This window comes from Solanum dulcamara, chromosome 2 (genome assembly GCF_947179165.1).
Source record: "Solanum dulcamara chromosome 2, daSolDulc1.2, whole genome shotgun sequence".
Taxonomy (NCBI): Eukaryota; Viridiplantae; Streptophyta; class Magnoliopsida; order Solanales; family Solanaceae; genus Solanum; species Solanum dulcamara.
The window spans coordinates 28,245,912-28,272,128 of NC_077238.1; positions in this window are offsets into that span (position 1 = coordinate 28,245,912).

The window sequence follows — 26,217 nt, forward strand, 5'->3', positions numbered from 1 at the left end:
TGATGAAGTTTTACGATGTGCATTGAGCATGAGTTTCATATGTTTTCAAATACTTTTAAGCCTTACTCATGTTTATGATGATTGGTCACACATTTATTGGCATATTGATTCGCATTCCTTTACTTGTTCGTGCATATCTCACATACTTAGTACCTTCTATGTACTAATGCATACTTTTCCTACATTGTCTCATAATGTAAGGAAGGACAATACTCTCGATCATCCTATTCGTGGCTAAAGTTGTTTAGATATCATGAATTGGTGAGTCCTTATCTTGTCGAGGAAAATGACTTTCTTTTTATGTTGCTAATATTTTCACTTCTTTTATTGTTTCAGGTGAGATAGGAGCTTATCCCAAGCCCCCTTCACAGACTAGACTAGAGGCATGTTTAGACAGTATTATGATGTAGTCCGGTTGGACATGTATACTGATAGGAGCTTATCCTTGAGCTTTTACTTCCTCTTATACTACTATGTTTCTTTACCTTATGTATGATATGTATGATAAGATGGCTTGGTTGGAGTCCCTCGCATCCCGATCGCCATGTCATGGCTTGGCCCTAGTTTGGGTCATAACAAACTTGGTATCAGAGCACAACGTTAAGAAAAGTCCTAGGGAGTCTAACATACTGCATTAAGTAGAGTTTTATTCATTGATGTGAAGTTCACCACATTCATGAATAGGAGGCTATAAAACATCTTAGGAAAGTCTTACTTCTTTCATAATCTATGTTGTGCGATAGATTGGTTAAGTCTTTCCCTTTAACGCTTGTTCTTTGTAATTTTCAGAAAATGCCTCCATAAAAATACCCCGCTAGAAATAATATGGTGGAAGAGTGTCACGACCTGACCTTGGTCCTAGTCATAACATGGCGATTGAAACCCCGAAAGGCTCAAACAAAATCTCTTGTACATATCATAAGCATTTATAAGGTAAAGCAAAACCGAAAACATTATAAGAAAGTCTAAATCATGAATAGAAATTTATGAACGACACATGACAATATAAACTCAAAATATTTGTCAACTAGATGCCACTACTCATGAATATGGTTGGGGACTAAGACATGTCCCTAGCTCACCCTCAATATGAAACATAGCAAAAGTCTTTGAAAACAATAACTTACTCGATAACTAGTCCCCGATAAATGAGGACTCACCACAACGCTGGATAGAAAAGCTTAACTAGCCATATAGATGAGTGTGGTCTTCAACCTCAACCCTTAAATTATGAAATAATGTAGGCAAAAAGTATGCATTAGTACGTTAGAATATACTAACTATGTTGGCATGACATGCAACGTAAATCATGGAATGCAATGGTCAAGCAAATCACATGGTATGATGAGGTAAGTAAAGACATGAGAAAATTATATTGATCAAAGCATTTAAAAAGAAAAAATTTAAAATCGTAGCATACCTAAGACATCATACATATGTGGGATAGGAACCATAACCGACAATAAGACCATGTGAGGTCTAACATGGAATTCCGATGTCTCCCCATACAATGAAGACAAAGGAGAATCTACTTGCCAAGGTAGATTCTACCCCGTTAAGCAGGTCATGCATATGTAATATATGGATCCACTACCTAGGCCATGAAGGCAATCCTACGGTGGCACGTAGTTATGAGACAAGAGACTTTATATAATGACCTCGTATTTTGATCCCCCACCTCAAGTCCATATTTGGTGCTAAGTCAAATCCCACGGAATACATACATATCATAGAAACTATAATTTTATATATCATAGTCATTATTATAGGTTTGAGATCATGAAGTAGCTCATTTTCATAACATACATATAATGTGAGAATTTTTCTTTCATCATTATAATCATATTTGCATAATTCATATAGTTTGGCCTTAGGTCACCACATAAGGCCCTAAGTCACCTTACTTCATAACTTGCATGAAAATCATCCTTCGAAACATACTTATAGTCCATGATCATAATTGAAATACAAAAGCTTATAATTGGAATTAGGGTAAGACGTGAATGCATGATCAATTGACTTAAAAATCATGAAATTAACTTGAAAACATGCATGATCATAAACTTTATATCAGCCCATACATAATTCATATAGATAATATTATTAGGAAGTATAATTGAAATTCTCATAATTTTTATCATGAACCCTAGAGATCAAAATAGGAGAATTCATGGAAAAGCTCTTCAATTTAATGCAATAGCCATCAATTTATATCAAAATAGACTTATGATCATACTTTGAATAATAATTCATGCAATCTGAATAGAGATCATAAAACTCATACAATACCATACTTTAATTTGATAGAAAATTTTGAGAAATTGATTGGGCTTCATGGATGAAAGGATCCATGAATCAATGCTCACATACCTTAAGTGAGAACACCAAATAATTTGAAAGAACTTGAGAGTTTTTATAGAGAGTTTGAGTGAATTTACTTGAAGTATTTAATGGAGTCCTTGAGAGTCTTTTGTAAATAGAAAAATATTTGAGTAGGTGAATTGTAGAAGAATGAATAGAATTAGAGGTTTAGGTTAATTTATAGAGTTGAATTAGGTCCTAAAAACATCTAGGTTCATTAGCTAACAATTTAGGAAAAGTCTAAAGTGCCCTTACTAAAAACTAAATTCGGCCAAAAATACACTGCTAGGTCCGCGACACGGAGGCAAGCAAGTCCGCGAAGCGGACTTATCACAGACCTTACTAGTTTGTGTAGTTCCATGAGAAATCTATGTTTCAATCTACGGGTCCTAAAAATCCACCGAGACTATTTTCCTACAAGTTTTGACCCCCTGATCAATAATCTGAACTTGAATTTTCCAAAAAGATTAAGAATAATGGATTACTTGAGCGGCCTACTCCCAAGGCATTCTTAAGGCACTTGTGAGTATTTTGAAGGATGTTACAAAGAGGATCAACAAGTTCCGAATAATACTTTGTATGATCAAGTCTCCAATGTTAAGTTCCGAGTGTCCTTTCAAGTACTTCGTCAAGCCGTTTTGGCTCAAGCCAATCATGAGATGTCTTCTCTTATGAACCCAAATGTGGGTATGATAATAACAAGAATTGGTGATTTCATGAGGATGAATCCTTCAGAGTTTTGGGGTTTTAAAGTGGAAGAGAATCCACAAGAGTTTGTTGATAGCATTCACTAGATTGTGGATATCATGGGGGTTAGCTCGGTTGAGAGGGTGCAATTGGCCACGTATCAATTGAAGGGTGGTGTTCAAATTTAATTTGACCAATGGATAAGTGAGAGTCATAGAGAGGTGGATCCCGTGACTTGGGATTAGTTCAAAGGAATGTTTCTTGATTACTTCTATCCATTAGAGTTGAGGGAGGCTAAAGTACAAGAGTTCATCAACCTTAATAAAGGTGGTATGAGTATGAGGGAGTATGCCCTCAAGTTCACCCAATTGTCAAAATATGCTTCATTGATGGTTGTCGACTGAAGAGCTCGTATAAGCAAGTTTCTATAGGGTGTGTCGGTATGGTCTCACAGGAGTGCAAGATGCTATATTGATTCATGAGATGGATATCTCTATAGTTATGACTTATGCCGAGCAAATAGAAAGTGACAACTTAAGGGAGAAAAATAGAGAGGCCAAGGACCAATGGCAATGATTTCTTTTATACTAAGTCTAGAGGTAGTGAACATCCTTATTTTTGCCAAAGATATTCCGATCAAGGTTCTTCAAATACCACTACTTCAAGGTTTGACAAGGATAGGGTGCCCAACACAAATCCTTAAGGAGGTGCTCTTATTGGTCAAGTGAACCCAACATGTAAGAAGTATGGTAAAAACCACAAGGGTGAATGTTTAGCGGGTTTGAATGTGTGCTACTGATGTTGTAAGTGGGGTCATCATGCTAAGGAATACAAGGTCAAAGATGGTCAACCTCAAGGACAAGTAGCTCATGGAGGAAAATTTTCACAAGGTGCTCAAGTCCAACCAAAAGGTGGTCAGCGCAACAATCGGTTCTATACTCTCCATGATAGACAAGAGATGGAGGAGACTCCCGATGTTGTTACCGGTATGTTATGGATATTTCACTATGATGTTTATGAATTAGTTGATCCGGGTACAAATTTGTCTTTATTTTCCCCTTATGTGGACATGAGATTTGATGTTAGCCCCGAAATATTGTTAGAGTCTTTTTTCATTTATACTCTCATAGGTGAGTCGGTTGTGGCTAAAAGAGTCTATAGAAGTTGTTTGGTTTTAGGTTTTCATAAGTTACTCTATGTGATCTAGTTGAGCTTGAGATGACCGATTTGATGTTATCCTTCATATGGATTATTTATGTGCATGTGCTTTTATTGATTGTGGAACTCGAGTGGTTAAGTTCCAATTCCTAAATGAGAAGATACAAGAACAAAAAGGTAGTAATTCTATGTTCAAAGGTTAATTTATTTCATTCCTTAAAGCTCAGAAACTGATTTCCAAGGGTTGTATCTACCATCTTGTGAGGGTTAAGGATGAAAATTCCAAAGCCCCTACTCTAGAGTCAGTGCCTATTATAACTGAGTTTTTAGATGTGTTTTTTGATGATCTACAAGGTGTTCCTTATGAAAGAGAGATTAATTTTGGTATATACCTTCTTTCGAGTACTCAACCTATTTCTATCCCTCCTTACCGAATGGCACCGGTGGAACTTAATGAATTAAAGGATAAATTGAATGACTTGTTAGAAAAAGGTTTTATTAGACCAAGTATATCCCCATGGGGTGCTCTCATTTTATTTGTTAGAAATAAAGATGGTTCGCTACGTATGTGCATTGATTACCGACAATTGAATAAAGTAACCATCAAGAATACATATCCAATTCGGAGGATAGATAATTTGTTTGACCAATTGCAATTGGCAAGTTACTTCTCTAAGATTGATCTCTATTTTAGTTATCACCAATTGAGGGTCAGGGAGTGTGATATTCCCAAAACAGCATTTCAAAAAAGTTATGGTCACTATGAGTTCTTAGTTATGTCATTTGGTTTGGCCAATGCCCCTGCAACATTTATGGATTTGACAAATAGGGAATTCAAATAATATTTGGATAAGTTTGTAATTGTGTTTATTGAGGACATATTGGCTTACTCTTGAGTAAGGAAAAGCATGTTAATCACTTAAGGATTGTGTTGTAAACTCTAAGGGACAAGCAATTATTTGCCAAATTTAATAAGTTTCAGTTATGGATACGAAATGTGGCTTTTCTTGGTCACATTGTGTCTGATGAAGGGATCATGGTTGATCCTATGAAAATTGAGGCGGTAAAGAATTGGCCTAAACCGTTGTCTCCTTCGAATATTAGGAGTTTCTTTGGCCTAGCTGGATACTATAGACGATTTGTAGAAGCATTTGCATCAATCTCATCACCCTTGACCAAGTTGACCCAAAAGAAGGTAATGTTTCAATAGTCAGAAGCTTGTAAAATAGTTTCCAAAAGTTGAAACATTGTCTTACTGCCGCTCCTATTTTGACCTTGCCGAAAGAGTCTGATGGTTTTGTGGTGTATTGTGATACTTCAAGGGTTGGTGTTGGTTGTGTATTGATGCAACATGGTATGGTGATAGCCTATGCTTCTTGGAAACTTAAGATGTATGAAAGAAATTATCCAACTCATGACTTGGATCTAGAGGCGATTGTGTTTGTCTTTAAGATTTGAAGACACTATATTTATGGTGTTTATGTGGATGTATTCACTAACATAGGAGTTTACAATATGTGTTTAAGCAAAAGGAATTGAACCTTCAACAAAGGATATGGCTTGAATTATTGAAGGACTATGATATAAGTGTGTTGTACCAACCGGGCAAAGCTAATGTGGTTCTTGATGCACTAAGTAGATTGTCCATGAGTAGTGTGGTTTATGTTGAGGAAGGTAAGAAAAAATTGATTAAAGATTTTCATAGATTGGTTTGTTTAGGTGTATGGTTGGTTGACTCCGATGATAGAGGGGTTCTTGTTCATAATGGTTTGAAATCATCTCTCGTAGCAAATGATAAGGCCAAACAAGACCATAATCCGGTGTTTGTTGAGTTAAAGAAGTCGATTGCTGAAAAATCATATAAGGCATTATCCCAAGGGGGAGATGGTGTTCTTTGTTATCAAGGCCATTTGTGTTTAGCTAATGTGGATGGGTTAAGAGAATTGGTATTGAATGATTCCCATAGTTCCCAATATTTGATTCATCTGGGTTCCACTAAGATGTATCGTGATTTGAGGGAAGTGTATTGGTGGAATGACATGAAGAAGGACATAGCAGAATTCGTGGCTAAGTGTCCTAATTGCTAATAAGTTAAAGTTGAACATTAAAGACCGGAAAGTCTAGCCCAAGACATTGAAATTCCTACTTGGAAGTGGAAAGATGTGAATATGGACTTTGTAACAGGTTTGCCTTGTACTAAGAAGCAACATGCTTCCACTTGGGTTATTGTAGATCGAATGACTAAGTCGACTTATTTTCTACCGGTTAAGACTTCTTATTATGATGAAGACTATGCTAAGTTATATCTTCGTAAGTTGGTAAGACTTCATGCTGTTCTCTTGTCCATCATATTGGATTGAGGTACTCAATTTACTTCTTACTTTTGGAAGATGTTTCAAAATGGTCTTTGTACAAAGGTTAAGTTAAGTACTGCTTTCTATCCTCAAATTGATGGTCAAGCTGAAAGAACGATTCAAACTTTAGAGGATATGTTGAGGGCGTGTGTCATAGATTTTAAAGGGAGTTGGGATGATCATTTTCCATTGATTTAATTTTCCTACAATAATAGTTATCACTCTAGCATCCAAATGGATCTTTTTGAAGCATTGTATGAAAGAAAATGTAGGTCCCCGGTGGGATGGTTTGAAGTAGGTGAGATGGCCGTGATTGCTTCAGATTTGGTAACAAATGCCATGGAAAAGGTGAGACTCATAAGGGAGAGATTAAAGAAGGATCAAAGTCATCAAAAGTCCTATTCAGAAGTTAGAAAGAGAGACCTTGAATTTGAGGTAGATGATTGAGTCTATTTAAAAGTTTCACCCATGAAGGGTGTACTGCGTTTTGGCAAGAAAGGGAAATTGAGTCCTAGATATGTTGGACCTTATAAGATATTGAGATGTTTTGATAAAGTGGTGTATGAGTTAGAGTTGTTATTGAATTAGTTATGGTTCATCCGGTGTTTCATGTATATATGTTGAGAAAGTTCATGGATGATACAAATTCCATTGTACCATGGGAAGATGTGACTGTCTAATAGAATTTGACTTATGAGGAGGTTCTGGTGAAAATCTTAGACCGGCAAGTTAAGAGGCTAAGTAACAAAGAAGTTACATTCGTCAAAGTATTGTAGAGAAATCAACAAGTAGAAAGTTCTACTTGGGAAGAAGAGATGGATATGATGAAACGATACCCACACATCTTTCCCTCTACTCAAGCGTATTGTATTAAGTTGTTCTTATTCAAAGTTAATTGAACTCTTACGTATTCAGTTCCTCTTATGTCATTCATTTTCATGCATATTCATGAAGTTGATTTTTTAAATCATGATTTATGCTAAGTTTGAAGTCTTCATGTTCTATGCATTTTAAAGGTGTCATTATATTCAAGATTGGTTACATTTGTTTAGAGATCATGTTCCTATGCTACATGAATAATAGGTTTGTGACATTTATTATAATGCAAAGTTTAGAGACGAGGGATATTTATACACCAATATTGGAGGATTAGATGGTTGTTTGGATGAATTTGTGCTTGGTAAAATCCTGAATGTAAAACCTGAAGGGATTAGATCCGTTAGAGGGATGGGGTGTTCTAAGAAATTTTTTCAAGAGTGTGGGAAACTCCAAAAATTTAATACAGAAGGCATTCCAAAGAATTTTCTCAAAGGAGTGTATCAACTATTTTTTTTTTTTGCATTTGTGAACAAGGTAATGATTCCAAGATCAGAGAAAAGAACAGTGGCATCTCCTTCTGACTTGTTTATCATGGAAGCCTTGAGCAAGTTTGATACTATCAACTTACCATCCATCATTTTGGAGCATATGCATAAGATTATCTCCGCCAAGGATGGTAAGTATGGAATGGGGTATGGATATTTCCTTACTAAAGTGTTCAACCATTTTAAAGTTTCTCTTGGTGCTGGTGTAAGAGGAACTGTTAAGCAATCATTCTCCATGAACACTTTGGTTGAGTGCAAATTTATTGAGGGAAAAACTGGCAAATAAGCAGGATATTGTTATTCGAGCAGGGGCAGTTGAAGCATGAGTTGTAAGATATAATAGCACTCTTAAGTGCTAAAGATGCTGAGATTGCGAGGCTTAAGGCACAGCTAGCTACAATACAATCAGAGGGACTGGGTTCTTCTGAGTTGCAATCACTCAAAGAAGAAAATGTTAGCCTTGCAGCACAGGTCATCAGTCTTAAAGTAACTTCTTCTACGTCTTAAAAGTCATGCTGATTAGAAGTCTCTTCTTTTCAAACCCCTCACCCAAAAAACCCCATCCACCTAGTGTCAACATTTGTTGTCATTTTCCTTTCTTGAACTAATCACAATGGTTTACTTTTCAGTTAGTTTGTAATATTTTGAATATTTTCCTTTATTTGTGATGAATGAATGTCTTTGTTTCTCCAGTTAATCTCCTGATTCATTACTTATTGGCTTGTGCTTGTGTTACCCTTAGTGGCAATGACTTTTCTATGATAATGCATGCTTGGATTTTAGTTTACTGTTTTCCTTTTTAATGATGTAAAAAGGGGGAATATTGTAAGCTGATGATAGTAAGTTGAAGATAGGAGAAGGGGAGTTTGGTGAAAGGGGGAAATTTTCAATTCTTGTTTCTATTACTTGGATATTGGTGAAAGTGGGAATATTGAATATTTGGCTAGGGAAATTTTCTTCTGACTCTGATCTTAGGTGATAAAGTGAGAATGTTCTAAAGAGTTTACCATCATCAAAAAGGGAGAAATTGATAATGCTCAGTGTTAGTTGTTTTGATGATTTAACAGAATAGGTAAAGGACCTGGTCCGTTTGAAGTCACTTTATTGATAACGACAGCAGACAAATAGTACAAAACAGATCCTACCAAGTTTGCAGGTCTGTGTGTATACGGCTGAGTTCCTGTGCAGAGGGTCAGTTGTCTAACCAATACAAATAGTCCAACGTAATATAATCACTGATATATACTTTCTTTACAACCATTCCCACTTGGCTTTTTGGAATCATTGAAAAAGTAAAATCCATTGAAGCTCATGCTTTCAAGAATCTGAAATTTGCTCTTGAAGAAGACCAAGGACCTGATAGAGTTATCAGTCATTTTGTTCTTATTTTAGATTTGTAATTTCTTGGTCTTAATCTTGTAAGGTCTACTCCTAATCTATAAAGGAAACTAGACTCGTTCATTGTTTTTGTTTTCCATTATTCATCTTGTCGAAGTTACTAGAGCTAGTTATGGAGACCACCTGAAGCTTAAATCAGTCAGGAGTCTAGTGATTTAGGATGAAGTAGAGTTATTGCTTCAAATTTGTAATAGAGTTATTACTAGGAGAGAAGAGGGATTGTGAGTGCAATTCTTAGATTACAAGAGTTTGTAATCTGAATTGTTGGCTCAGTTGTTTTATTGAAGTCTTGAGCTGAAATCATGTGGGTCTTGCACTACTAAAAATAGACCAAAACACGATGGAAAAAAATGCAATGGAATGCATCGCTGAAAAAGTAACGGAATTTGAGACGCAGTCCGTTGTTTTTTAAATTTTTTTAATTTTTTTAATAAAAAGCGATGGACAAGAACTACTTTTCCGTCATTATTTTTGGCGGATGTTTGCGCCATATGTATATATATAATTATAAATTAATTGTAAAATATAAATAGTGATGGAGTCCGTCGCTTTAAATTTAAATTAATTAATTATAATTTAAAATTACGTCGTAGTCCGTCGTTTGTTATTATATTTAGTTTATTAATTTTTTATAATAAGCGACGGACGATGTCTCCCTGTCCGTCGCTTTTTTGGTCAAAATGGTGTTCAACTATTTAAAATTTGCGACGGGCAGGGCGACGCTGTCCGTCGCTTTTTCTGAAATATTTCTTTTCAATCCGCATTTTTTCTTATTTTTTGGTCTTTCTCTCTCTCTAAACTCCTCTCCTCCTTTTCTCTAAACTCTCAACTCTTCACCTCCCTTTACCGACGGATGGCCACCGTCACTCCCTCCCCCATCTCTATTATTGCCGCCGCCACTGCCCTTCATCAGCCTTCTCTCTCTTTATTGTTAATAAGATTAGCTAACTAGTTAGGGTTTTAATTTTGGAAAAAAAATTAATTTATTGATTTGTTAGTTAATTTATTTCATTTAATTTTTTTAATGTATGTTATTAACATTGTTAATTTGTATATGTAATTTTGAATTGGTGAATGTTACAAATTAGATTTTAGGGCTTTGCTTTGAATTGGGTTTTTTGAATTTAATTGTGAATTGAATATTTTTTGAGTTAGAATTAAAGTGTTCTTGATGTTCAAATGTTATTAACATAGTTAGTTAGTTCTTGAAGTTAGAATGTGAATGAATATTTTAGAGCTTTAGTTTGAATTGGAGTTTTTTTTTTAATTAGATTGTGAATTGGGTACTGTTTTAGTTGGAATTGAAGTATTTTTGAAGATAAAATTAAAGTTAGAACATGAAGTAGTTAGAAGTTAGGATGTTTTATGTTTGGAAGATACTCAAGTTAGAAAAATATTGGGTTGATTGATTTTTGATGTTTGGAAGATATTCAAGTTGAGAACTTGGACTTTAGGATTTTTGAACTTAGAATTTTTTTTTGGTTTGTATAAATTGTGAACTAAACTTTGGAACTAATTATAACTTAAATACTTGAATTTTGGGATACTTGAATATAATATAGAACTTGAACTTAGAACTTAGAACTTGAATTTTGAACTTGAACTTAGAACTTAGAACTTGAATTTTGAACTTGAACTTTGAACTTTGAACTTTGAACTTGAAATTTTATTGACTTTAGAAATCTTGTTGAATTGTAGTCCTTATGAACTAATCAAGCTAATTAGATTTAGACGATATTCAAAGTCATGAACTTAAACTTTAGGAATTTTGAAGTTGAACTTTGAAATTTTTTAGGTTTGTATATGTTTGAACTCTTTAGACTTTAGAAGTAATTAACTAGAACTTAGAAGTTCATGTGGTGATTAACTTGAACTTTAGATACTTGAATTTTAGAATTTCAGAATTTTATAAATTATTTTGGTTTGGATAAATTTTGAACTTTTAGACTTTAAAATAAATTAATTAGAACTTTATGTTGTCATTACTTGAACTTTAATTAGATACTTGAATACTCATATTTTAGAACTTTAATTTGTATATACTTGAAACTTGTAATTTTGTTCTTATTTAACTTAGAACATCTGACTTAAATTAATTAGAACTTGAATTAATTATAAGTTGAATTAATTATTATATGAATTAGTTAATCATAACTTGAACTTAATTATTATATGAATTAATTAATTATAACTTGAATTAATGACAGTTGTAGTCTCAATGAATTGTAGTCTTTATGAACTAATTAATTAAGCATGAATATATATAATTTTGAAGATGGATCATCATTTGCAGATGTATAACATGCATTATGAAGTTGGTGGTGGTTTGAAACCTGAATTTATTGATGGTGTAAGAAGTTTTATCGATCATGCAGTGAGACTTGATATTTTTAAGAGAAATGGATTGGTTAGGTGTCCTTGTCGTGAATGTAGGTGCTTGAAATTTTTTAATTCAGATATAGTTATGGTTCATTTTTATGGTAATGGATTTAAGACTAGATATTTTGTATGGGTTGATCATGCAGAAATAGATGGATTGAATAATATATTTTATAATCTGCTGTCCGTGGATGAATATAATATGCTTCCACCACATGGTCAAATTAGGGTTGAACATGATAGGGTTCTACATGATAGAGTTCAACATGATATATTTCAACATGATAGAGTTCATGAAATGGTCAATGATTCTTTCGCGGTTCAAGATGTGATGGAACCCGAATAATATTTTGATAAAACTCCTAATGAAGAAGCAAGATGCTTCTATCAACAATTAGAAGAGGCTAGTCATCCACTATATGAAGGGAGTCTGCATTCTGCTTTTTCAGTTGCAGTAAGATTAATGAATATTAAATTAGATTGAAGTGTTGCTCATGTGGCTATGGACTCAATGGTTGATCTTTTGGGCAAGCTTGTTAATCTTGAGTTTAACATACCTACGAACTTCTATCAGGCAAAGAGATTGATTTCTAAGTTAGGATTGTCGTATGATAGAATTCATTATTGTATTATTGGTTGCATGTTGTTCGACAAGATTAATAGTGAATTAGAAAATTGTAAATTTTGTGGACAAGCTCGTTATAAAAGGACTCCTACTGAAAAGATGGTCCCAATTAAGGAGGGGCATTACTTACCTCTTATTCCTAGATTAAAGAGGTTGTATGCATCGATGAGGTCTGCCTACATATGAGATGTCATCGTGAATATAAAAGGCTGTTGGGTGTCTTGTCTCATCTATCTGACAAAGAAGCATGGAAAATTTTTGATAACATGTATTCTGATTTTGCTAGTGAACCAAGAAATGTAATATTAGGGTTGTGTGCAGATGGCTGCACACCATTCTCTAATGTTGTCTCACCTTATTCTTGTTGGCCTGTATTTCTTACCCCATACAACCTTCCTCCTGAAATGTGCATGACAAGTTTGTACATCTTTCTAAGTTGTGTTATTCTAGGTCCTCTTTATCCTAAAAGTTTGATTGATGTATATCTACAACCATTGATAGATAAGCTTAAACAATTGTGGTTTGAAGGCGTAGTGACTTATGATATATCAACTAAGTAGAATTTTGTTATGCATGCTGCTTTAATGTGGACTATTAATAATTTTCCTGCATGTGGGATATTTTCTGGTTGGATGACTGTTGGAAAGCTTGCTGGTCCTCATTGCATGGAAAATAGTAAGGCATTCACCTTAAAGCATGGCAGAAATAATTCATGGTTTGATTTTCATCGTCAGTCCTTGTCAATGAACCATGAGTTTAGAAAGATGAAACATGCATTCAAAAAAACAGGATTGAAAATGACTCTCCACCTCCATCACTAACAGGACATTAAATTTGGGAGAGAGTTTCTCAATTGCCTAAAGTTACAAAAAATCCACCATCTAGACTTTCTGGATATGGTGTTGAACATATTTGGAACAAATAGAGCATATTCTGGGAGTTGCCGTATTGGAAGGATAATCTCCTATGACATAATCTACATGTGATGCACATTGAGAAAAATTATTTTGATAATTTGTTTATCATAGTGATGGATGTTAAGGGCAAGATAAAAGACAACACAAGAGCTAGAATGGATTTAAAGGAATACTGTAGGAGAAAACAATTGTGGTTGCAAGAACTACAAAATGGTAAAATTTTCAAGCCTAAAGTCAGTTATTCATTCACATTGGATGAGAAATGTCACATATGTGAGTGGTTAAAAATTTGAGAATGCCAGAGGGATATGCTTCGAATTCGGGTAAGCGGGTAGATCTGAATGAAGAAAAATTGATAGGTATGAAAAGCCATGATTATCATGTATTCATGGAAACTTTGATTTCTATCGATTTTAGCCATCTACCTGACAGGATATGGAAGCCAATCAAAGAGGTAAGTCTTTTCTTTAGAGATTTATGTTCTGAAAAATTGTTGGAAAGTACTTTAGACAGGATGGAGGAAAATATTTCTGCTATTAATACAAACTGGAGAAGATTTTTTCATCTCATTTTTTTATGTGATGAAGCATCTTCCGATTCATCTTGTAAAAGAAGCTCTCCTTAGAGGTCCTATTCAAACAAGGTGGATGTGTACATTTGAGAGGTAATATTTTTCTTATATAAGTAATTAAGTTATTTTTCTTATATATACTATAATTATTAGTTAACATATATTGATATATACATTCAGAAAAATGGGAAGCTGCAAACAAACAATTAAAAAGAGAGGAAAGATCGAAGGATCAATTGTTCAAGCTCATATTGCGAGAAAAACTGGTGACTTTTATTCCTATTACTTTGGGGATGAAGTTCCATGCAGGAGAAATAAGCCTAATCGCAATGATGAAGGTGATAGTGATCCGTTATTTCCACAGATTTCAATTTTTAATCAAAGTGATCGAGGATCTAAACGACGTGAAAGATGAGGCTTCACTACTATGGAAAGACAATCAGCTATGGCCCATATTCTGCTTAATTGTCCAGAAATTCAGCCATATCTTAAGTAAGTGTTAAATTATATTATCAAATTACATAGGAATAAGTGATTACTAACTATCAAAATTGTACATATCAATACAGCTCGTTCATAAGCACATGGAGAAATGAAGCCATATATATAAGGTTTTCCAAATGGCTAAAGAATTATGTAGGTGTGAAAGCTTATATTGAATCAATAGGTATAATGTTTACATTTTATACTAACTTTTATTATTTTTAAATCAATTGTAGGTTTATGATGAATACTCAAATGTCGAACATTCGCCATTTGTGAGAGAGATCGCACTCGGACCTGAATCTCAGATTCATATAATGAATAAATATTGTGTGAATGGTTTTAAGTTTTAAACTGAAGATACTTATATGCACAAGAAAACCAATAACAGTGGTGTGTGCGTTCAAGGTGATGTCGACGATAATGGCCAAACTGTAGAATATTATGATATCAATTAAGAGATTATTGAATTAAGATATTCAGGTTGGCCTAAAAAAATAGTATTGTTTTAGTGCAAGTGGTTTGACCCATCACACAGAGGCACAAGGGTAGACCAATAATATAATATAATTGAATTTAAGCAAACCAAACAATACAGAAGTTATGATCCTTTTATCATTTCCCAAAATGCTAAGCAAGTCTATTACGCTCCATATACATTGCGTAGAGATAAGGCTGATTGGTGGGTTGTTATTGAGATAAAACCTATGGGAAAAATTGAAATTGAGAATGTATTAGATGTGGCAAACCAAAATAATGTTGCACTTGTTCAACAACAAATTGATGTTGAGTTGGAAACCACACTAGAACATCCTCAACACATACTAGAAGAGGTTTCCAATGATGAACTTATAATGCCAAATGTTGAGGAAGAAGTAAACGGGGAATATGAATTATTTGAGGAGGATGAATGGAATGACAATGAATATGAAACAACTGAGTAGGAGGAATGGAAATATGAAGAAAATAAAACAAGTGAGGAGGAATAGAGTGGTAGATTATAACTAGTAATTTATTTAATTTATGTTTTTTATATATTATATTGTTACTTTACATACAAATGTCCTTTGGTGATGGTGATAGATCCCGAGATCATCTTCGGGCTAGACATTCTGGTAAGGAGTACAAAGAAGTCTAGAAGACCTGTTGATCTTGAAGGTATCCCAGAACATATTTCTTCAGCGCCGGAGATGCAGTGCCGCTGAGCTAGTCCTACACATATTCATGTTGTGCCTTTTGGGACTATGGATCCTTTAATTTGCCATAGTTAGTTCCACAGACCACGCGGCTCTTCTTCTTCACAGATTCGATATAATTCATATGATCAGACCTATCATCTACCCACAAAGGTTATTGCTCGACCCCAGAGAGTAGCATTTTCGTCTACTCCATCTCCCACATCTCAGTCACCTCAAATATCTACTCTGAGACTTAGAGATTCTAGTGTTGAGACTGACACTCCTACAGTATCAGCTTCACCTTCTTTTACTAATAGACCAGTGGCAGCACATGATGTGCCTGGGTTAGCTCCTGGGTAGAGGGATAGACTTGAGAGGTTCATGATTGATCCTGATAGATCCTCGTAAGTTTAATATTTTATTTATTTATTTTTGCTATAGTAACAAATTATTCGTGAACTAATTACATATTTATTGTGTGTCTTACAGATGGCATCCTTCGAAGGAGGCTTCTAGGGCTCTTTAGGAGAGTGTTAGGAGGCTATATACTGAGCCCTATCACTCTTGGCGGGAGATTTCAAACAGTATTCGCCAAGCGATATTTAATGAATTCAAGGTATATATAAGTTTAAATCTATTTTTTAAAGTTATGTTTAATATTTTTACTATACTTTACTTAACTAATTATTTAACATTATTCATTTTTTAGACTTTATATACCTGGGAGCCAAGGTACAATATGGTCATTGCGACCACTTTTGAAAGAAAAGCAAGCGTCAAACTGTCTAGCTGGCTAAAGAAAGCTAGGGATGATCGAGCACCTTTGAGTTGGATGTTGCCTCATATATTTGAAGAATTATGCCGATATTGGGATACTAAAAAATTCAAGACTTTGTCCGAACAAGAAAAAAAAAAGCAAGAGTCATCCTAAAGGGTGGCTCGTTGTACACCGGAGGTGCAAAGAGTGTTGGTACGATTGAGAGGGAGATGGTAAGGTTTCTAAATTTTAGGTTTAAATTCATTTTTTAAAATAAATTATTTGACTAAATATTATTTCATTAATTATATTTTTATTTATAGAAAAAAAATTGGGACGCATTCCCTATCGTCATGAAGTCTTTAAAAAGACTTATGTAAATAAAAAGACTAATACCTCAGATTCGAATCAGTGAGTGGAGGAAAGGGCTGAACGAGCCTATGTAAGTTATTTAACATAATGTATAATATATTTTAATTCTAACTTTTATTTTTAATACATACATACATACACACACACACACACATATATATATATATATATATGTGTGTGTGTATATATTGATTATAACTTTTATTTTTTAATATGCAGCAAGATTATGAGCAGCATACACGTGATATGGGAGATTCAATCCAGCTAACGCCTGAACAATCCACTCAAATTTGGACAGAAAAAAGTGGTTGGAAGTAGCCACAAGGGACGAATATATGGAATAGGCTTTAGAAATAATGTACGACAACTCCAATCAAGTTTAGAAGGTATTGGATCGTAGCGTCAAGCCGAGGCCATTGTAAAACTGACACGCGCATTGGCAGAATCTGAGAAAAGAAGGGTTGAGGAGCAAAAAAGAATGAATGAACAAATTAAGCAAATTAAAGAACAAGTGCTCAACATCTCCCGTCCACCTCTGCCCCGTTATTCAAGAGGGTCCACTCTAGATGAATCCGATGATAGTGATGAATACATAGCAAATAGTCATTAGGTTCCCTATGTTAGTTTATAAACACTTTGAAATCTTTTGTTAACTTTAAAAAACTTTAAATCATTCTGAATAATGACTTTATTTGTTTTAAGTATTTAATTATGTCTGTTATTATGTATTTTGCGTATTTTATTTGTTGTTATTTGTGTATGAATGGGCTGAATATCTATAAAGTGAATTGAATTTTGTTTGCAGGTTTCTGCTGTAAAAAATGTTGCAGAAAATCGACGGATAGGGTCCTTTAGTCCGTCGCTTTTCTAGAATCTTTTTTAAAATTTTTCCAGAAAAGCAACAGAAGAAGACTCCAAGTCTGTCTCTTTTCTGAAAATTTTTAAGAACTCCAAGATCAAACAACGACGGAAGGAGACCAATAATTCATCGCTTTATATTAAATAATTATTTTTTTTAAAAAAAAAGACGGAGTCCATTATTTTTTTATATATATATTTTAATTAAAAAAATTTAGGGTGACACAGTCCGTCGCTTTTTTAAAAGTGTTGAGCAAAAAAGCGACGAAAGTGACTGCGTCACTTTTCTGTCGATTGACCAAAAAAGTGATACAGTCTGCCGATTTTTTGCATCGTTTTTCCATAATTTTTTAGTAGTGGTGGTTTTTCTCCAATGAGCAAGGAGTTTTTACGTAAAATTTTGAGTCTGATTTTATTTTTCTATTTTTTAAGTTTCTGCACTAATTTCTGATAAGGGACCCGGTCCCAATTTTTCTGGTGGAAGCGTACATTCTAACAATCATGTAGTGTCTTATTACCTAGAATATAAACACCATCTTCTTCTTCTTCCTTCATATTTAATTGAAGAATATATTATAAATTGAGAAGGAATTAAAAGAATGAATATCCAAATAAGTAGAAAAGAGAGGATAGTTCAAATGTTAAACATGCTCCACCTCCAATTTTAAGATTGTGAATTTAAGTCACCAAAAGAGGAAAATTCAAGAGCTCGTAGAAAAGGGATAAACAAAAAATGGAAAAATGAGGAGAAGAACACATATTCACTCATTTTCCTTTAGTTAGTGCCTTATGTATCTCCCTCCATTCCTATTTATATGTCATCTTTACTAAATATAGATGATTCTTAAAATTTTTCATTTTACAAAATCAATGTATAAATGATATTATTCTTTCTATTTTACCCTTGTGAGTTATTAGTCTTGAAAATATACAGTTGGCCAACATAGAAAAACTAAATAAATAATTCACGTCCATTGGTCAAATTAATTAATCAGAATAAATTAACTTATGTTCATTGATTGAAAACTTGATTTCGAAAAAAATATTAAAAAAGGGTAATATAGTAAACTTACGTAGTTTTTTAATGCACGTGAAATCTAAAATTGTGACATATAAATAGTAACGGAGGGAGTATTAAAAGTAGATACATGAATCCGTCTCGACATAAGCTCAATACATGTTATTATATCTATCTCAATTTATGTGATGCAATATTTTTTTGAGAGTCATCTAAATTTTTATATGGTTCTTAAATATTGTAAGTTGTTCATTATTGTGATGTACAATACTTTTACGTAATTTTTAATTATATATATTACTCTCTTTTTTTCAATTTATGTGACACCAATAGAATGTTAGGAGTCACTCAAACGTTTTTATATGTTTTGAATTTGAAGAGTCATCTAAATTTTTATATCATTTTAAAATATTTTATATTGTTAAATTGTGCTTTATAATACTTTTTATATAATTTTCAAATAATATATATTACTCTTTTGGTCCCAATTAATGTGGCACAAATATAAAAAAAAAGAATCAATAAATTTTTATATATTTTTTAAAAATATTTTAAGTTGTTAAATATTGGAATTTATAGTACTTCTTATGTTGTTTTCAGTTAAATACATGTTAGAGTACTTCATATGTCCCAATTTATGTGGCACCAATAAAAGTTTAAGAGTCAACCATAAATTTACATACTTTTTAAAAATATTTTAAGTTGTTAATTATCATGATTTATAATATTTTTATTTAATTATTAAATATATATATAAAATACTAAAAAAAAAGACTGAACAAATTAAGATGAAAAAATCACCGGAAAATGACCAAAACGCCCTGAGAAGCTTGTTCATCTCAACACGAAACTTATTACTTTTCTTCTAATATTATTCCTTTTATTAAATCATATGAATAATTTAATCAGATAAACTCTTAATAAATATTTTTTTCAAATGTCAAATCAATAGAAAAACTAATAAAAAGGAATGGTGAAAATACTACTCCTTTCATCTGAAAATACTTGCTGTGTATTTTATTTACATGTCTTTAAAGAAAATATTAATTAGGAGGAATGCTTGATTATTTTATCCTTATTAATGTCTTCTAATATAATATTTTTTTCAACTGAATTTACTCTTCGAGTTTACAAATTGAAAGAATAATTACTACAGGATAAAAAAGAATTTATCTTGAACTTTCAAAATAATTTTAATATATATATACTACCTTAAAAGTGTGAACTCCAAAACTTAAAAATTAAATTAATTAAATGCCCTTTTTATGAAATTAAATATCCTATTTAACAAATAAAAAAATCCAACACCTTCAATATTTCTAAAACCCACAATTGTTGCTTCATACCTATTATATTTAATAATCACAAAAAAGACAGGATAAATAGACACCTATACATTCTCATTTGAAACGGTAGCTTGTTTTTTGTTCATTAGAAACCTTAATTGGTTCCATGCATTCTAAAGCAAAAAAGAAAAACGGATACTATATTTCTCCCATATTTACTAATTTGCTTAGTTACATAAAAGAACCAACAATCAGAGCATTTGTTTGTGTTTTGTCTCCTCTAGAAAATATTTTTCTGTAAGGGTGCGTTAAAATCATTACCACACAATGAGATCCACTTCATTTGGATGAATCAAATGATAAAGACATGGAAGCTTTGACATCAAGAACTTAGTCGTGATTTGCGCTAGAGAAGCATTATTTGCCTTTTGTTTTGATACTGCAAACTCAAGTGGTCAATAAATCGCAAAATCAACGAAAAAGAATATGAAATCTGTAAATTTGTCATGTCCGTAGCACAGGTTGATTCAACAATAGTGGTGTAGGACCCCGGAATGTGAAAAGTCAGGAAACAAGGATCAAAACCTAAAAATCTGAAAAGCTGCAAATTTTGGGCACTAGGTGATGACTATGGAGGCAATCACAGGCCGTGGTAAGCACCACGGATAGTGGTGAGCAACCGTGGTGATGTTCCTAAAGCTTAGCTTTGCAGGGTGAGGTCCACGATAGGTCACCACGGACTGTGGTGAGTACCATGGGCTATGAAGCCTTCTGTGGTGACCCCTCCCGTGAAGCCTCAAAACTTGATCCCAAGGGTAGGACCACGACTGGACTCAACGGGTGGTGGAACATTTCTCGAACCATGATGAGCTCCGTAGTGGTCTCCCCAGCAGGTCAAGTTGCAGGACCTGCACCGCCTCCACTCTTCATGGACCGTGGTGAACTTCACGGACCATTTAGGTTCGCGTGAAGAAAGTTTTGACACTTTCCCTGCAACTCTCAAAAAAATTGAGTTTAAGTCCAACATCACAGACACTACCACAGACCGTGGTGAGCACCACGGGCCATGATGGGTCTTCCATGGTGAGCCCTAGTTGCAGTTTAATGAGGGTATTTTAGACATTTTCTATTCTTTGATTAATGTATGTGGATGTTTTTGGGACTAGATTCACTACGAAAATATCCTAAATACTCTTTAATCTACTCTTTTCCCTCATTAACTCTCAATCAACTAGAAAACTTCTCTCTCAAGGCTCCTCCAAAGATCATCTTCTTCATCAAGCTTTTGGGCTAGGGTTTCTTCAGGAACAAGTCTCCTTTTCCAGTTCTAAGGTCAAATTCAATTAAGGTATATAGGAATTGATCTATGAGTTCCTTTCACCCATGGAGTCCCAAGGATTTCTTCCAAAATATCATGAATTTTAATTGGATTTGTAACCCTAATCTTATGAATTTCATTAGGCTATATAAATTATTCTTTTAATCATTATTTTCGATCTTTATAATGATGTTTCCATATGAATTACATGAGTTCTAAGTCCAATTGTGATTGTCCATGCATGAAGCCTATATTTTATTACTAATTATGAAGTATGATTAGCAATTCAATGATTTTAAGGTATTATCATGATTTTTAAGTCGATTGATCATGCATTCATGTTTTTTCCTAATTTACGAGTATGAATTATGATTATGTATTTCAACTAAGATCATGCATTACAAGTATGTTTCAAATCATGATTTTCATGCAAATTATGGAAAAGATTATTTAGGGCCCAATATAGTGCCTTAAGGTATGATATGAATATGTATGAACTACGACTATCTAGGTATGTTATGTAATGTGGAAGTTCAATACCTACATTGCACTTATGTTATGAAAATGAGCTACTCCATGATTTCAATCCTATGATCATGACTATGATATATGTTCATTATGATTTGTATGATATGTATGTACTCCGTGGGATTTGACTTAGTACCGAGTGAACTTGAGGAGGGGCCCTACCAAAAGCATTAGAAGCAACCTCATGTATCTTAAACTACGTTCCACCGTAGGTTGCCTTCATGGCTTACATAGTGGATCCAAATATAGCGTACGTATCACCCGCCTAGCGGGGTAGATCTACCTTGGCAAGTAGATTCTCTTTTTTCTGGTATAGAGGTAATATAGGGACTCCATGTTATAGCTTGCATGGTCTTAATATCGGTTATGGTTACTATCTCACATATGTATGATCTGTTGTGTACTTTCACGATATTAATTATGCTTTTCAAATGCTTGATCATTATGATTCTCTCATGTCCTTACCTTTTTTATCTTATCTATATTTTAGTTGATCATTGTATCTCATTATTTATGTTACATATCATTCCCTCATACTTAGTACATTCAAACGTACTAACGTATACTTTTGCCTACGTTGTCTCATAATATAGGGGTTGAGGTTGACGATCATATCCATCCGCATGGCTAGTTAAGTTCCTATGGCGAAGTCTTGGTGAGTCCTTATCTATCGAGGACAAGTACGAGTTGTTGTTTTTACTTCCAAAGACATTAACTTCTTTACTTGAGGGTGAGCTAGGGAAATGTCTTATCCCCCGCCCATGTTCATCACTAAAGGCATTATTGGACAAGTATGTAGTCTTATGTTATCGTATCATGTTTCCCTTATGTTTATGTTAGACTCTTTTCATTGATATTTCCACATTTGTTATACCTTAGGTATGCTTCCGATATGAACAAGAGTCTTTATTGGGGCACTTCGGGGTTTCGATCGCCGTGTTATGACTATGCCCTAGATTAGTGTCATGCCCCGGGAGGGTACCCTAGACGTGATTGACACTTGAAAGCCATTTCTGACCTTCAAGCGAACCACCTGATTCAGTCACCTCATTATTCAATCACACTCACCCAAAGGAGGGGTCAATCATATCATACTATTCACATTGCAGGGCCGAAGGCCAAACATATTCAACTCCAACAAAACAAGTAAAATAGGACTCCTCAAAATAACAGTCCAACCTTCCCACACTCTAGTCTATGAAGCCTCTATCAAAGTCTAGAAGGTGCCGATGACAAGTCCATGGCTACCAACACTCAAAATAAAAGAAATGACAACAAAACTGTACAAGAAGGCTCAATGTCCTCCGGGAACTAGGAGGACTCACCAACTAGCTGAAAGTGTATGTGGATCTTCAACAGAGCGCCGGTTGATGATCTCTAGTACCTGTCTCTGCATCATGAAACGATGCAGGCCAAATGGCGTCAGTACATGGAATGTACGAGTATGTAAAATGGCCGGATGAAACAAACATCAAGAAGACATCAACATCAACTCAGCACCTCAACTCATACATATATATATATGAATATAGGACAACTCACTCAAATGTCCTAAGTCTAACAAGAATAGTTTAGACGGGGCTAACTCATAACCCACTCACTCAACTGACTCAGAGCACTATCAAGACCTAAATGGGAGTTTCTCTTAACCGACAACCATCACCTATGAGCTGGTGATAGTACAACAATCAGACATTGTTGCCACGTCCGTTCATACCTTCCCAGGGCATGAACGCCTCCCTAATCATGGATACCATCGATTAGTCAAGTCCTATCATTTCAGGATAATAAAATAAGAAACATCCGACTTTAACGGTTCGATCCCAAGGGAAGCATCCGAATTTAATAGTTCCATCCCTACCTATATTGGCGGCGTAGTTTTTGGGGTTCGAGTATGGACTGTACTCTCGCCCGCCTCAGTGCTCGATACTCCTCCCATGACTCCATGCTCATAAAACTCCTCCAATCATCTTAAACAAGCCATCACGGCTAGTTTCATGTAGTACATTGCCACCTCATCAACTCGGTTTTCATTTCAACTCAATTAAGTCATAATGGTAAGTCTTGATTAGGACCTTGTCCACTCGTCAATTCCATCCTCACATTAACTCAATCAAGCCTCATTTATATAAACATTTATGACATCTCCTCAATGTTCAACACAACTCTATGACTTCAACTCAATAATTCAAGTAGAATAGCACATTTAAGGAAATTGACTTAAACAACATAATCACATGGCTAAATAGATCAACAAAATGTAACCACAAGTCATCTCCATCAACTCATACTAACATGAAGGATTTTAGGGACTTCTTAGCTCAACCACATCAACACATATAGCATCAAATAAATAGGAGACAAAGTTCATACAAACATAAACCATACCAAGAAACTCTATTTTCATGAACATCTAACCTCAAGGCAAGAGTAGGGCACATGGGTGGGCTCAACCTATGTTTTGGATAGCCTTACATACCTTAGTGAAGACTTGAAGAAAACCTTGATGTTGGGTCTTCAATGGAGAACTCAAATCTTGAAGCTCTTGGAACTCTTCCTGTTGGAAATAGGGAAGAAGAAGAAGAGAGAGAGAGAGAGAAGCTCCTAGGGATTTTTAGAGAGAGAGTGAGGCAGAGAAAATGTGTTCCCAAAAGACCAAAGGCAATACATATATAATTTGGGTAAGTTCCCAAATTGCCCCTCCTCAAAAGTTCTGAAAATAGGCAAAAATGCACCTGGCGCGATAGTGGCGCATCGCGCCAGGCTGAATACGCCTAAAAACCTGCACACCTCATAGTTGCGCGCCGCGCCAGAGACCAAACTACTGAGGCATGTTTCTGGCGCGATAGTGGCGCATCGCGCCCTTACAGCGCCAAGGCCATTGTTCTAAGTTCTGGGAATTTGGCCTGAAAAACCCTGCACAACTTTTAGTGGCGCATCGCACCAGGGGCAAAACTACTGAGGCATGTTCCTGGCGCGATAGTGGCGCATCGCGCCACTACGGCGCCAAGCCCAAATTTCCAATAGTTGAACCCCAAGCTTGAAAATCTCAGTTGTGCTCGCTCATCTTAGGATCGCTATACCTTTCGACTCCGAACTCCAAAAGTTACATTCTTGGTGGCATTGGAAAGAAGACTCAACGACCTTTAATTTAATGGTGCGTGGGCCATCGAGATTATCGTCTTTCAAAAGATAGGGTCGTTAGAAGTCGACCCTTTATGCGAACTCCTACCCAAACTTAGCCACGACGAATCTTTTGGATTTAATTTGATCCTAGGGGTCCTTCATGACCCCACCTCACCTCTAACGCTACTCAAATTCTCAAAGACTCATCTCAACTCATGCATATACTCCTCAATACTCGAGTTTGACCCTACCCGTATACAAGAAGGGTTTGAATTCTAGGGAAAAAATTTAAGAGGTGTTACATTATCTCCCCATTGGAATCATTCGTTCTCGAATGACGAGTGGCCAAGAATGGACTCAGGGTACAGATCACAATCAACATTCAGTCATTCAATCAATCAAATTTTCAAACAATTATCAATCAAAACTCAAAATGCACTAATGAATTCAAGTCAAGGAAATGTCGTTACCTTCAATATTCTCCTCGGTAGGTATGAATAGATGGGGATATTTAGATCTTATGGCTTCCTACGCTTCCCATGTGGCTTCCTTAACAAATTGATTCCTCCATAGGACCTTGACTGAGGCGACCTCTTTGTTCCTCAATTTGAGAATTTGGCGATCAAAAATTTAGACCGGAACTTCTTCATAGGATAAGCTATCCTTAATTCCAACGCTATCAATAGGAACTACCAACGAGGGATCGCCCAAGCACTTTTTCAACATCAAAACGTGGAACACCGGATGAATAGAAGCTAACTCCGAGGGTAACTCCAACTCATAAGCAACACTCTCAATCCGCTTCAAAATATGGTAAGGACCAATATATCAAGGACTGAGCTTTCCTTTCCTTCCAAACCTCATGACACCCTTCATGGGTGATACTTTCAAGTACACCTAATCTCCCACCTCAAACTCCAAGTCTCTCCTCCTTACATCGGTGTAAGATTTTTGGCGGCTTTAGGCTGTCTTTAGCCTATCTTCGATAACTCTCACCTTCTCCATGGCTTGGTGAACAAGGTCAGGCCCAATCAACTCGGCTTCACCAACTTCAAACCACCCAATGGGAGATCTACACCTCCTTCCATACAAAGCTTCATAAGGAGCCATTTGAATGCTTGCATGATAACTATTATTATATGCAAACTCTATGACAGGTAAGTGGTCATCCCAACTTCCCTTGAAGTCAAGTACACAGGACCTCAACATATCTTCCAATGTCTGGATGGTGCGCTCTGCCTGGCCATCTATTTGAGGATGGAAGGCTGTACTCAAGTTCACCTTCGAACCTAACCCCTTCTGAAAAGATCTCCAAAATTGGGAAGTGAATTGAGCTCCTCTGTCTGAGATAATAAACAAGGGAACCCCATGCAATCTGATGATCTCCTGGATGTATAATTTCGCATAATCTTCTATGGTGTCAGTAGTCTTAACTGCCAAGAAGTGAGCTGATTTCGTCATTCTATCCACAATCACCCA